This window comes from Lissotriton vulgaris, chromosome 12 (assembly GCF_964263255.1).
Source record: "Lissotriton vulgaris chromosome 12, aLisVul1.2, whole genome shotgun sequence".
NCBI lineage: Eukaryota > Metazoa > Chordata > Amphibia > Caudata > Salamandridae > Lissotriton > Lissotriton vulgaris.
In genome coordinates, this window is record NC_141700.1 from 624,776,336 (window position 1) to 624,790,252 (window position 13,917).

The following is a 13,917-nucleotide window of genomic DNA, read 5'->3' on the forward strand; positions in this document are numbered from 1 at the left end:
GGTACCGCCCTGATGGATTGGACTCCTAGGGGACCCCGCTTTTTGATTTATATACCATTGTCATACACCATAATCTTTAATATGTCTTTTAAAGCAAAGAAACTCTCTAATTCAAACACTATTTCTGTTGTAGTTGATCTGATAAAATTATACTAAATCCATTCAGAAAAATAATCCACAACCTTATGAAGTGCTAAAAATGCTTAAGCAAAATTGAATAAGGTCCTAAAAACATAATTGTGATTTTCTCTCAAGTACTTTCTGGGAAAGGAAATGGTGACAGTATAGTGTTTGGTGTATACCAATGCTTCTCCAAAGCCAGACACTCTTTGCATACACCCACAAAAGAAAAACAGCATGATCCATTCCTGGCCACCAACAATGTTTTCTTAGCACTTTCCTGGTGTTGGTAACACCTAAGTGCCATAATGGACATTCTGAACCAACATCAATCTCAACAAAGGCAGTGGAACAACTTTCTGCTTTCTTAAAACCAATCTACCTTCAGGCAAGAACTCTGGCCCTATCTTCTAATGTAGCTATTCTTTCTGTGGGCCATCCTTCCCTAATGTATGTGACGAAGCCTAAAGATTTTTTATCATCCATGCAACTCTTTTCCCACTCTTCCAGAGTAATGCCTCCATGACAACTCACATGCATCAACCCATGCCACAACACATTCCTGTTTCACCCTCATCAGCTTGTTTGTTTCCTAAATCAATCTAGACAGGCAATCATCCCTTACATTTGTTTTCCCAGCAATAGTAAAATTATACTCCTGTAGTCTCATAATTAACCGCACCAATCTTCATGTAGCTTTTCCAACACCAATCTCATCCATAATGTACACTAATGGTTTGTGATCAGTATAAATCTCAAAAGCTTTACCACGCAAAAATGTAGTCAAACTGTTGGCAGCCCAAGCATGAGCCAATCCCTTTGAATTGTGCTGTTGACATGTCACTGCACCCAATCCAACAGCACTAGCATCACCAGGGACACTACATTTAACTCCTGCAACAGATTCTGGCCAGGTGCTTTCAATAACAAATCTTCGACCTCCTTAAAACGTTTTCTTCCTTCTCTCCCCACACAAACATTTATTTTATCCTAAGCAGTTTCTTTAAAGGTTAGGCCAGACTTGCATATCCTTGTACAAAACTTTCATAGTACCCATTAAGTCCTATGTATCTTCCAGACTAGCTGCCTCAATTATAGCTTTCACTAAATCCATTGTGTGGTAAATCCCCTTTAAATGTAAACAATACACCTTATTCTCCCCATTTCCTGTTAAAAATGTACACTTGTCTTACTGAATGGTCTTGTCTTTATCTTTCAAAATGACCAACACTTTTGTTAACCTTACATCATGCTCATCCACCTTGTCTGCAAACACTAAAATGTCATCTTGAAATGCTTGGATACCAGGTGAATCATTTTACAAAACCACTTAGTGCTACTCTGTCGTTGTCAACTGTTGAAAAAAGATCTAGCCTGACTGTCTGTGCCAACATTTCATGCACCTTTGGCAACAGATGACACTCCACTTTCATGTCCTTTTTTGAAGACCTATGGTCTGCACACAAACAAGTATTGTTCGTTTTGTCCTTGCTATGATCACAGCAGCAACAGAGTCCAAGTGTGAAACTATGTCATCATCACACACGTGGTCAGGTAATTCTTTAAGTGCTCCCCAAATACTTAATGGCACCTATGTGCCTCTAGCACTCTTCCCTTGTGTAGCTTAATGCAGTGCTCTACTTCTTTTACACACCCCACTCTATCTTCAGATACCTAATTAAAATAGAATAGAATGTTGGCTACTGATCCTATCAGATTTTCCACAAGCATCACGTGACAATCTGTCTCTGGTTTGAGTGTAATTCCCAACATACCTTGATCTTGCCACCTCAAAAGATTGTTGTCATGCACAGCTATGTGAATGATGTGGTAAAGCCTTCCTATCTTAGAACTGAGGAATATAAAGAAACTAACCTAGCATCTTGGTATCACATCCTCCAAAAGCCTTACTATTAACATTATTCTCACTTAACGTTTTCCTGTGTTGCCTATATCTGAAAGAAATGTGATTAGTGAACCAGAGTCAACGAAAATGTCGAGTTTACCTTGCGAATATACCAACCTGCAAAAGGGACCCTGATTTAGACTAACTCTGTAATTACAGAAACCTACCAATAATTGCTAGTAAATAAAGTTGACTAACCCTGTGAATACATCGATATCTCTATAATTATTAGTACTCAAGGTAGACGAACCATCTTATTATAGCCTTATAGCCCGCCGTAGAGGGCTCTACCGGCTATTAAAGGCCCTCTCCAGCGTTAAAGGCCCCGAGCCGAAGGCGAGGGCCTTTAACAAGGGAGAGGGACTTTAATAGCGGTATAGCCCATCTACGAAGGGCTATAAGGCTATTAGAACATTCTGACACTAGAGGACAGAATGTTCTAACTAAAAACAAAGCCTTTTGGAAGCGTGGGGGGATTGGAATCCCCTCACGTTCCCTGAAGCCTTTGTTCACAGCCAGAGCTGTGAACAAAGAAACATTGGAATGTTGGAGCTCCAGGCTTATACCAGCCATTAAAAGCCCAGAGCACTCCATTGTTTTCAATGGAGCTCCGAACATTCCAATGTTCTAATAGAGCAACATAGCCAAACCTATAAGCACAGAAGCCAGTCTATCCCTGAGAGTAGAGCAACTCACCCATAACTGTCAGAAAACCAAGGTGAACTAACCCTACATCAAAGTGTCCATAACTGTTAGTACACCAGGATAGACTAAACCAGTTAATACATCAACGTATCGATAATTATTAGTACTCAAGGGAGAGAAGTCATGTTACTCCAGGATAAATATCCATAACTATTCGCACATATGATAGACTACCACTATTAATAAACAACATACCCAAGTCACATTTGTCAATATACCAAGGTAAACTAACCGTACATCAAAATATCCTTAACTGCTAGTACACCAAGGTAGGCCGACCCTGTCAGTATGCCGATGTATCATTAATCATTAGGGATCCAAAGTAGACTAACTCTGCTAGTAAATCAAAGCATCAATGACTTATGAGACCTGAAGGAACTAACCCGCAAGCACAGCAACCTATACTTAACTGTTAGTACATCAACATATACTAAACCTGTTAGTAGTACAACATATCCATTTCTGTCAATACATCAAGGAAGACTAACTCTTTTAGTAACCCAAAATATCTCATTTACCCTCGCTTTGGCCAGAGGCTTTGGGCAGCCTCCTGGACTTGTCACCCAAGGTAAAGAACCTCAACTTCTGGCTAGATTTGAAGCTTACTATGAAGTAGCGGGTAGCCAAGGTACCCTCCACCTGCTTTGCAGTTCTGAGGTGGGTCAAAAAGATCATAGGCATCTTACCACTCTCTGCCTAGAAAACAGTGATCCAACATTCAAGCCTTGATACTGTCCAAAATTGACTGGAAACATCCTATACTTGGGGGCCGAGAAGACAGTCATCCAGTGCCTACAAGTAGTGCAAAATGATGCAGCTAGGCTACTCTTTCGGCTTCTGAAGTGTGCGTATGCATCTCATCTTCTCGGTGAACTTCATTGATTGATCATAGACAAAAGCATACACCTTATGCTAAATGCACAAGACTAGATTCTGCACTCCCCCACGATACATTCAGGATCTGGTAGTACCTTATCAGCCTGCATGCATGCTCTGATCACCTAACCAGGCCCTCTGCAAAGTGCCAAGAATTTGGCGAGCACGCATGGGGGGACCGGTCATTTTCGTATCTTGGTCCGAAGCTTTGGAACTACCTCCCAGAATCTCTGCGAAACTGTTCTCTCACGGTATTTTGCAAGGAATTGAAGTCTTGGCTGTTTTAGACTAGGGGCTGCACTTACTCTACTGGGGGTATAGCACCGAGAAGCCCGGGGTAACTGAGCACTTTTCCAGATGCAATATTCATATTATCAATAATTGTTAGTAAACAAGTATAGGCTATCGTTATCAAATTTTAAAGATATAGTCGCCAGAATATCGACTCCCAACATATCATCACAGTAACCATTTTACTGTAGATATAGATTTACATACATACATACATACATACATATATATCGTCTCGTGAACAAGGGACAGGGTCCCAAAACGCGTCGAGTTGCCGATTCTATTCTATAATAAATAACGGGTAATGAAGCATTTGGGAGTCCGTGGTTGCTGTTGTTTGTCCTCAGGATTTTCACAGTGAGTATGTATGTATATATATATATATATATATATATATATATATATCACTTGCCGCCAATACTCTGGATTGTTCCAAAAAAACACGGACCACAGTTTCAAAAGACATATATATCTCTATACATTCACCAACCCTTTCTCTTTACTCCGGAAGGTATCCACGGCACCGTGAAGAAATAAGGTCTGGGCAATAATTTATTTTCAATATTTATTTAAATCCACCATTAGTGCAGAGACATGGACGGTCTACGCGTTTCGACGCTATTCCTTCAACTGGCCAATATATATACCATGACCATGGGTTGATAATCGATCTTCTGAACATATCACCTTCGCAGGTTAATAATAAAACCTTTAACTATAACTATTAGCACTCCAAAGAAGAATCCTGTGTGTGCCTGAAGATAGTCAAAACAGCTTGCAGACCCAGTTAGCGCCAATGGGGGCCTCCCGCTAACAGGATGAGACAACTTTTCATCGGTGCCAGTGTTTCTAAAACACAGCTTCAGTATTGTAGCTGCTTGAGTTAAGGCCCTGCCTCCGTTATACTCCGTGTGTCCGCTCAGCTTGCTTTTGCCGTGTCTCTGCCCGTAACAAACATGTGCATTTTATGTTTGACCGGAAGTCCAGGTTATTTATATTCGAATTTGGAGTCCAAATGAAGAGGCTATGAAAGAAGCAATGTGCTGCCGGGCTGGAGCCCGTTTTTGGCAGAATCAACAGAAGAATAAATAGACGGAGGAAAACTCGGCCCCGCCTCAGCCCGTGGCTGCCGTGGGCTTTAAAGAGCCAAAAACATACCACGGAGCGCGCGCCGGGCGAGTCTGGGGGGCCACCTCCAGCGGCAGCCCACAGGAGGCCTCGGCACTGCCGGGCTGGCACAGGGGGCAATGCCCTGGCTGACACCTTCAGGTGTGTGTGTGAGTCTAAACACGAGATTCCAAGGAACAGAACCTAGCATGAGTTAAAGGGGGGAAAAAACAGTATTAGGTGAGGGCGGCACATCTGACGACAGTTTGGCAGCCGTGAAGTTGCCCGCGGGTGCCCTCCTTAAAGCTTCGTCCTTCTGCTCTTGGGCGGGGTGAGTGACGTCAGCAGTAAGGTAGCCTACTTCGTGTTTAAGAAAGAAGCATATATTCCATGACTCCAGGGCACCCAATCAGTACCAGTCATTAGTATTCACTCAGAAGCAGTCCTCAATACCCTCAGTCAGTACCTGTCCTCAATACCCTCAGTCAGTACCTGTCCTCAATACCCTCAGTCAGTACCTGTCCTCAATATGTTATGTTATGTTATGTTATAACAATTTATTATGCGCACAGCGACTCCAGCGAAGGAGCATCCCGGCGCAGAGACACGGAGCAATCATAACACAACATGGAGACCTCTTAGTCAGAACCTGTCCTCAATACCCCTCAGTCAGTACCTGTCCTCAATACCCTCAGTCAGTACCTGTCCTCGATACCCTCAGTCAGTACCTGTCCTCGATACCCTCAGTCAGTACCTGTCCTCAATACCCTCAGTCAGTACCTGTCCTCAATACCCCTCAGTCAGTACCTGTCCTCAAGACCCTCAGTCAGTACCTGTCCTCAAGACCCTCAGTCAGTACCTGTCCTCGATACCCTCAGTCAGTACCTGTCCTCGATACCCTCAGTCAGTACCTGTCCTCAATACCCTCAGTCAGTACCTGTCCTCAATACCCTCAGTCAGTACCTGTCCTCAATACCCTCAGTCAGTACCTGTCCTCGATACCCTCCGTCAGTACCTGTCCTCAATACCTCTTAGTCAGAACCTGTCCTCAATACCCCTCAGTCAGTACCTGTCCTCAATACCCTCAGTCAGTACCTGTCCTCAATACCCTCAGTCAGTACCTGTCCTCAATACCCTCCGTCAGTACCTGTCCTCGATACCCTCAGTCAGTACCTGTCCTCGATACCCTCAGTCAGTACCTGTCCTCAATACCCTCAGTCAGTACCTGTCCTCAATACCCTCAGTCAGTACCTGTCCTCAATACCCTCAGTCAGTACCTGTCCTCGATACCCTCCGTCAGTACCTGTCCTCAATACCTCTTAGTCAGAACCTGTCCCTCTTAGTCAGAACCTGTCCTCAATACCCCTCAGTCAGTACCTGTCCTCAATACCCTCAGTCAGTACCTGTCCTCAATACCCTCAGTCAGTACCTGTCCTCAATACCCTCAGTCAGTACCTGTCCTCGATACCCTCAGTCAGTACCTGTCCTCGATACCCTCAGTCAGTACCTGTCCTCAATACCCTCAGTCAGTACCTGTCCTCAATACCCTCAGTCAGTACCTGTCCTCAATACCCTCAGTCAGTACCTGTCCTCAATACCCTCAGTCAGTACCTGTCCTCAAAACCCCTAAGTCAGTACCTGTCCTCAATACCCTCAGTCAGTACCTGTCCTCAATACCCTCAGTCAGTACCTGTCCTCAATACCCTCAGTCAGTACCTGTCCTCAATACCCTCAGTCAGTACCTGTCCTCAATACCCTCAGTCAGTACCTGTCCTCAAAACCCCTAAGTCAGTACCTGTCCTCAATACCCTCAGTCAGTACCTGTCCTGAATATCCCTAAGTCAGTACCTGTCCTCAATACCCTCAGTCAGTACCTGTCCTCAATACCCCTAAGTCAGTACCTGTCCTCAATACCCTCAGTCAGTACCTGTCCTCAATATTCCTCAGTCAGTACCTGTCCTCAATACCCTCAGTCAGTACCTGTCCTCAATACCCTTAGTCAGTACCTGTCCTCAATACCCTCAGTCAGTACCTGTCCTTAATACCCCTAAGTCAGTACCTGTCCTCAATACCCCTAAGTCAGTACCTGTCCTCAATACCCCTAAGTCAGTACCTGTCCTCGATACCCTCAGTCAGTACCTGTCCTCAATACCCTCAGTCAGTACCTGTCCTCAATACCCTCAGTCAGTACCTGTCCTCAATGCCCTCAGTCAGTACCTGTCCTCAATACCCTCAGTCAGTACCTGTCCTCAATACCCTCAGTCAGTACCTGTCCTCAATACCCCTCAGTCAGTACCTGTCCTCAATATCCTCAGTCAGTACCTGTCCTCAATACCCTCAGTCAGTACCTGTCCTCAATACCCTCAGTCAGTACCTGTCCTCAATACCCTCAGTCAGCACCTGTCCTCAATATCCCTAAGTCAGTGCCTGTCCTCAATACCCTCAGTCAGTACCTGTCCTCAATACCCTCAGTCAGTACCTGTCCTCAATACCCTCAGTCAGTACCTGTCCTCATTACCCCTAAGTCAGTACCTGTCCTCAATACCCTCAGTCAGTACCTGTCCTCAATACCCTCAGTCAGTACCTGTCCTCAATACCCTCAGTCAGTACCTGTCCTCAATACCCCTAAGTCAGTACCTGTCCTCAATACCCTCAGTCAGTACCTGTCCTCAATACCCTCAGTCAGTACCTGTCCTCAATACCCCTAAGTCAGTACCTGTCCTCAATACCCTCAGTCAGTACCTGTCCTCAATACCCCTCAGTCAGTACCTGTCCTCAATACCCTCAGTCAGTACCTGTCCTCAATACCCCTAAGTCAGTACCTGTCCTCAATACCCCTAAGTCAGTACCTGTCCTCAATACCCCTCAGTCAGTACCTGTCCTCAATACCCCTCAGTCAGTACCTGTCCTCAATACCCTCAGTCAGTACCTGTCCTCAATACCCTCAGTCAGTACCTGTCCTCAATACCCTCAGTCAGTACCTGTCCTCAATACCCTCAGTCAGTACCTGTCCTCAATATCCCTCAGTCAGTGGCCGTCCTTAAAACCCCCAGTCAGTACCTCTCCTCAATACCCCTAAGTCAGTGGCAGTCCTCAATACCCTCAGTCAGTACCTGTCCTCAATACCCCTTAGTCGGTACCAGTCCTCAATAACCCTCAGTCAGTCTCTGTCCTCAATACCCCTCAGTCAGTAGAGGTCCTCAATAGCATGCAGTCAGTATCTGTCCTCAATGAGTACTCAATACCCCTCAGTGAGTACTCAATACCCCTCAGTGAGTACTCAATACCTTGTCAGTATCAGTCCTCAGTGCTCTTCAGTACAAGTCCTTAGTACCAGCACTTACTACCGCTCAGTCCGTACAAGTCCTCGGCCCCTCTCAGTCAGTGCAAGGACTTAGCACTCACTCGGAACCAGACCTCAGACCTCATTCCTCCTCAGATAACAGCAGTGCTCAGTGTCAGCCCTCAGTCCACCCAGCCATGACCTGCCCCCCCCAGTCTCGCGGCCTCTCAGCCAGTGTGAGTCCTCACTAGAGCGCGCTGTCCATTCATCCAGTATTAAACCCCAGTACTCGTCCGTCAGTAGTAATTATCAGTATCTTCAGTACACCTCAGTAAGCAACAAGGCATCCGTGCCAGTATTCAGTAATAGTTGGCTGTGCCCATCAATCAGCGCCAGTCATGAGTACCACACCAGTAAGCACCAGTTTTCAGTACCAGTACTCTGTGCCCATTCAGTACCCATCAGTCAGTGCTAGTCAAAGCCAGCCCTCTATCCCCTCAGTCAGTACCAGTCTTATGTGCCCGCCTTCATTGCTTCTCAGTCAATAGCTGACCTGATTCAGTGCCAATCTTCAGTACCAGTACTCTGTGTCCATTCAGGAGCCCTAAATCAGTGCCAGTCTTCTGTAGCCGTCTTCAGAACTCCTCTGTCAAAAATAGTCCTCGCAAGCAGTCCTCTGTTCCCTAAGTCAGCACCAGTCTTCGGTACCAGTACTCCATGTCCATTCAGTACCTCTCAGTTAATGCTAATAGTCAGTACCAGTCCTCGGTCAGTACAAGTCTTCTGTACCCATCTTCAATACTCCAAAGCCAGTAACAGCACTGAGTCAGCGTCAGCCTTCGGTACCAGTTCTCAGTGTCCATTCAGTACCTCTCAGTTAGTGCTAATAGTCACTACCAGTCCTCAGTCAGTACAAGTCTACTGTACCCATCTTCAATACTCCAAAGCCAGTAACAGCACTGAGTCAACATCCGTCTTCGGCACCAGTACTCAGTGTCCATTCAGTACCTCTCAGTTAGTGCTAATAGTCAGTACCAGTCCTCGGTCAGTAAAAGTCTTCTGTACCCATCTTCAATACTCCAAAGCCAGTAACAGCACTGAGTCAGCGTCAGCCTTCGGTACCAGTTCTCAGTGTCCATTCAGTACCTCTCAGTTAGTGCTAATAGTCAGTACCAGTCCTCGGTCAGTACAAGTCTTCTGTACCCATCTTCAATACTCCAAAGTCAGTAACAGCACTGAGTCAGCGTCAGCCTTCGGTACCAGTTCTCAGTGTCCATTCAGTACCTCTCAGTTAGTGCTAATAGTCACTACCAGTCCTCAGTCAGTACAAGTCTTCTGTACCCATCTTCAATACTCCAAAGCCAGTAACAGCACTGAGTCAGCGTCCGTCTTCGGCACCAGTACTCAGTGTCCATTCAGTACCTCTCAGTTAGTGCTAATTGTCAGTACCAGTCCTCGGTCAGTACAAGTCTTCTGTACCCATCTTCAATACTCCAAAGCCAGTAACAGCACTGAGTCAGCGTCAGTCTTCGGTACCAGTTCTCAGTGTCCATTCAGTACCTCTCAGTTAGTGCTAATAGTCACTACCAGTCCCCAGTCAGTACAAGTCTTCTGTACCCATCTTCAATACTCCAAAGCCAGTAACAGCACTGAGTCAGCGTCCGTCTTCGGCACCAGTTCTCAGTGTCCATTCAGTACCTCTCAGTTAGTGCTAATAGTCAGTACCAGTCCTCGGTCAGTACAAGTCTTCTGTACCCATCTTCAATACTCCAAAGCCAGTAACAGCACTGAGATAGCGTCAGTCTTCGGTACCAGTACTCAGTGTCCATTCAGTACCTCTCAGTTAGTGCTAATAGTCAGTACAAGTCCTCAGTCACTACAAGTCTTCTGTACCCATCTTCAATACTCCAAAGCCAGTAACAGCACTGAGTCAGCGTCAGTCTTTGGTACCAGTACTCAGTGTCCATTCAGTACCTCTCAGTTAGTGCTAATAGTCAGTACCAGTCCTCAGTCAGTACAAGTCTTCTGTACCGATCTTCAATACTCCAAAGTCAGTCACAGTCCTGAGTCAGCGTCAGTCTTCAGTACCAGTACTCGGTGTCCATTCAGTACCCTTCAGTCAGTGCCAGTCGTCAGTGCCAGTCATCAGTACCAGTCCTAAGTATCCCTCAGTACCCATCTTCTGCAGCCCTCTTCAGAGCTCCTTGGCCATTAACAGTCCTCACTCCCAGCCCTCTGTCCCCGCAGTGAGTGGAGGTTTTAGTGCCAGGTCTCAGTACTAGACCATTGTACACCTCGCGACCCCGTGTCACTCAGTACCAGCCCACGGTGACTCTTGGTCACTTCCGGTCCCCACTGACCCTCAGACAGCATCAGTTCTCAGGGGCCCGTCAGCAGGTACCAGTCTTCTCCTTCCTCTGCCAGTACCAATTCTCAGCTCCCTGATCAGTACCATCCCTCAGTACCACCAAGACAGAACCCATTCAGATTATACAAGTACCCCGGGCCCCTCAGTCGTCATCACTCTCAAGCACCCCTCCCTCCCTGGCCGCTCTCGGTACCCCTCAGTTGTCCCCAATACTCAGACCCCTGCCAGTACCTGTCCTCGGTGCCCTGACTCTGTGCAGAAATTAGGGGTCCTTCAGGGGTCCACCACTCCCTGGTGCCCCCGAATCAGTATAAGCCTTCGGTGCCCCTCATTCACCAACGCACCTGAGAGACCCTCCCTCAATAATTACCTGTCCCTGCCCCATCCTCGCGACATGGTATGAACCAATCCCGGTGCCCCACGCCTTCAATACCAATAACCAATGCTCACTCAGTCAGTCCAGGTGTTTAATGCTCCTCGGTCAGTACAGTCCTCAGTACCCCTCAGTGAACACGATCTTCATTGCTCACTCGGTCTGTATCTGTCTTCAATACCTCTGCAGTACCAGTCATCAGTATCTCTCAGTCAGTGCCTGTCCTCAGTACCCCTCAGTGAACGCAGTCTTCAGTGCTCACTCGGCCAGTATCTGTCCTCAATAACCCTCGGTGCACACAGTTTTCAAAGCTCACTGTCAGTGCCTGTCTTCAGTACCCCTCAGTGAACACGATCTTCAATGCTCACTCGGTCTGTACCTGCCCTCAGTACCCCACAGTGAGCGCAGTATTCAGGGCCACTTGGTCGATATCAATCCTGAGAGACCCTCTGTGAGTACCAATTCTCAATGCAGTCCTTAATGCCCCTCCCTATTGTGCCAGTCCTCAATGCCAGTCTCAGTTCCCCTTAGTGCCAGTCCTCAATGCCCGCACTCAGTGCCAGTTCTCAATGCCCTTCACAAGTACTAGTCCTCGGACCACTCACCCCCTCCTGTTGTTCATAACAGTCTTCAGATCTTCTTGTTCGGGGCCAGCCTTCCTTAAGCACCAGTCCTTAGTGCCCCAGTACCAATCCTCAAGACTGTCTGTGAGTATCAATCCTCAGTGCCCTTCCCTACCTCTCTCTCAGTGACAGCTCTCAGTACCTCTCTCAGTGACACTCCTCAGTACCTCTCTCTCAGTGACAGCCCTCAGTACCTCTCTCTCAGTGACACTCCTCAGTACCTCTCTCTCAGTGACAGCCCTCAGTACCTCTCTCTCAGTGACACTCCTCAGTACCTCTCTCTCAGTGACAGCCCTCAGCACCTCTCGCTCAGTGACAGCTCTTCAGTACCTCTCTCTCAGTGACAGTCCTCAGCACCCCTCTCTCAGTGACAGCCCTCAGCACCTCTCTCTCAGTACCTCTCTCTCAGTGACAGCCCTCAGTACCTCTCCCTCAGTGACAGCCCTCAGTACCGCTCTCTCAGTGACACTCCTAAGTACCGCTCTCTCAGTGACAGCCCTCAGCACCCCTCTCTCAGTGACAGCCCTCAGCACCTCTCTCTCAGTGACAGCCCTCAGTACCGCTCTCTCAGTGACAGTCCTCAGCACCCCTGTCTCAGTGACAGCCCTCAGCACCTCTCTCTCAGTGCCTCTCTCTGTGACAGCCCTCAGTACCCCTCTCTCAGTGACAGTCCTCAGCACCTCTCTCTCAGTGACAGCCCTCAGTACCACTCTCTCAGTGACACTCCTCAGTACCTCTCTCTCAGTGACAGCCCTCAGCACCTCTCTCTCAGTGACAGCCCTCAGTACCTCTCGTTCAGTGACAGCCCTCGGTACCTCTCACTCAGTGACAGCCCGCAGTACCTCTCTCTCAGTGACAGCTCTCAGTACCTCTCTCTGAGTGACAGTCCTCATTACCTCTCGCTCAGTGACGGCCCTCAGTACCTCTCTCTCAGTGACAGCCCTCGGCACCTCTCTCTCAGTGACAGCCCTCAGTACCTCTCTCTCTCGCAGTGACAGCCCTCAGTACCTCTCGCTCAGTGACAGCTCTTACTACCGCTCTCTCAGTGACACTCCTCAGTACCTCTCTCTCAGTGACAGCCCTCAGTACCTCTCTCTCAGTGACACTCCTCAGTACCCCTCTCTCAGTGACAGCCCTCGGCACCTCTCTTTCAGTGACAGCCCTCAGTACCTCTCGCTCAGTGACAGCTCTCGGTAGCTCTCTCTCAGTGGCCGCTCTTACTTCCGCTCTCTCAGTGACACTCCTCAGTACCTCTCTCAGTGACAGTCCTCGGCACCTCTCTTTCAGGGACAGCGCTTAGTACCTCTACCTCAGTGCCATATCCCGGTCAGTGTGCCTGGGTCACTGCGCCCTCTACTCACTGTTTCTCCGCCCGGGTTTGCTCCTCGGTGGCCCCGCAGCGGCTCCGGAATCCTGCTCCCCGCTCCCTGGTGCTCGTGCTCCTCTGTCAGTCTCCCGGCTCGAACCCCCAGATCTCCGGGCTCATGGTCCTTTATTGCGGGGCTCCCGGCTCTCCCGGTCTGTGCTCCTCGGCGGGGTGTCCTTGCTCTCTCGTCACCGGCGCCCCTTCCCTCCTGCACGGATCATTGATCGCTCTGTCCTCGTGTCCTTCTCATCCCACATGCCGGCACACCCACCTTCTCCCGGCCGCTCCCGCTTCTCCCAGGGCGCCTCCCGCACACCCTGCTGCGCTCCCTGCTTCCTCCTTCTGCCTGTCACTTCTTCCCCTGCGCTCCCTTCTTATCCCCGCAGCATCGGTGCCCCGCGCCTCTCCTCCAGAGCCTCCTTCCGGGTCCCCCTCTTCTCTGCAGGGCTCCCTGCGCCAGTCACTGCCCCTCACATGTCACCCCTGGCGCCTCTCCTCCCGCGGGTCTTTCTCTTCACCCCTCGCCTCTCCTGCACGTTTCCCCTCCGCTCTTCTCACGCCTCAGTTTGCAGTTGTTCCTCTTCACCTCTCCCCTCAGTGGTCCTGCTTCTGCACCTCTCCTCTCTGAACTCCCCAGTCTTATCACCTCCTCTCCCGGGTCCTCTCTCCTTCTGCACCTCTTTTCCTTCTTCCTCACATCTTTTCTTCCTCCTTCCCTTGGTGCCCCACCCCTGCTCCCAGGCCCCCTCTCCCTCTCACCAGGTCTTCACTGCCGCCCCCAGGAGGTGAGTGAGGTGCAATAGGCTGCGAGAGGCCGCCTTTCCGCCCTCAGCGCCCCCTTCGCCCTCCCTCCTTCTCCTGCGGGCAGGAGGGAAGGACCAGCCAGGAGGGCACACTCC

The 13,917-nt window shown here is 48.6% G+C and overlaps 1 protein-coding gene across 1 annotated transcript in view; it reads right to left on the reverse strand.

Annotated features, from left to right (window-relative positions):
- The window catches only part of HAS3 (hyaluronan synthase 3), a 120,045-nt gene extending 106,605 nt beyond the window's left edge, over positions 1-13,440 (reverse strand). The window contains exon 1 of the mRNA XM_086946521.1: positions 13,014-13,440. The gene's annotated coding sequence lies outside the window, so the exon portion shown is untranslated. The remainder of the gene's footprint in view (positions 1-13,013) is intronic.
- Positions 13,441-13,917: the final 477 nt, after the last annotated feature.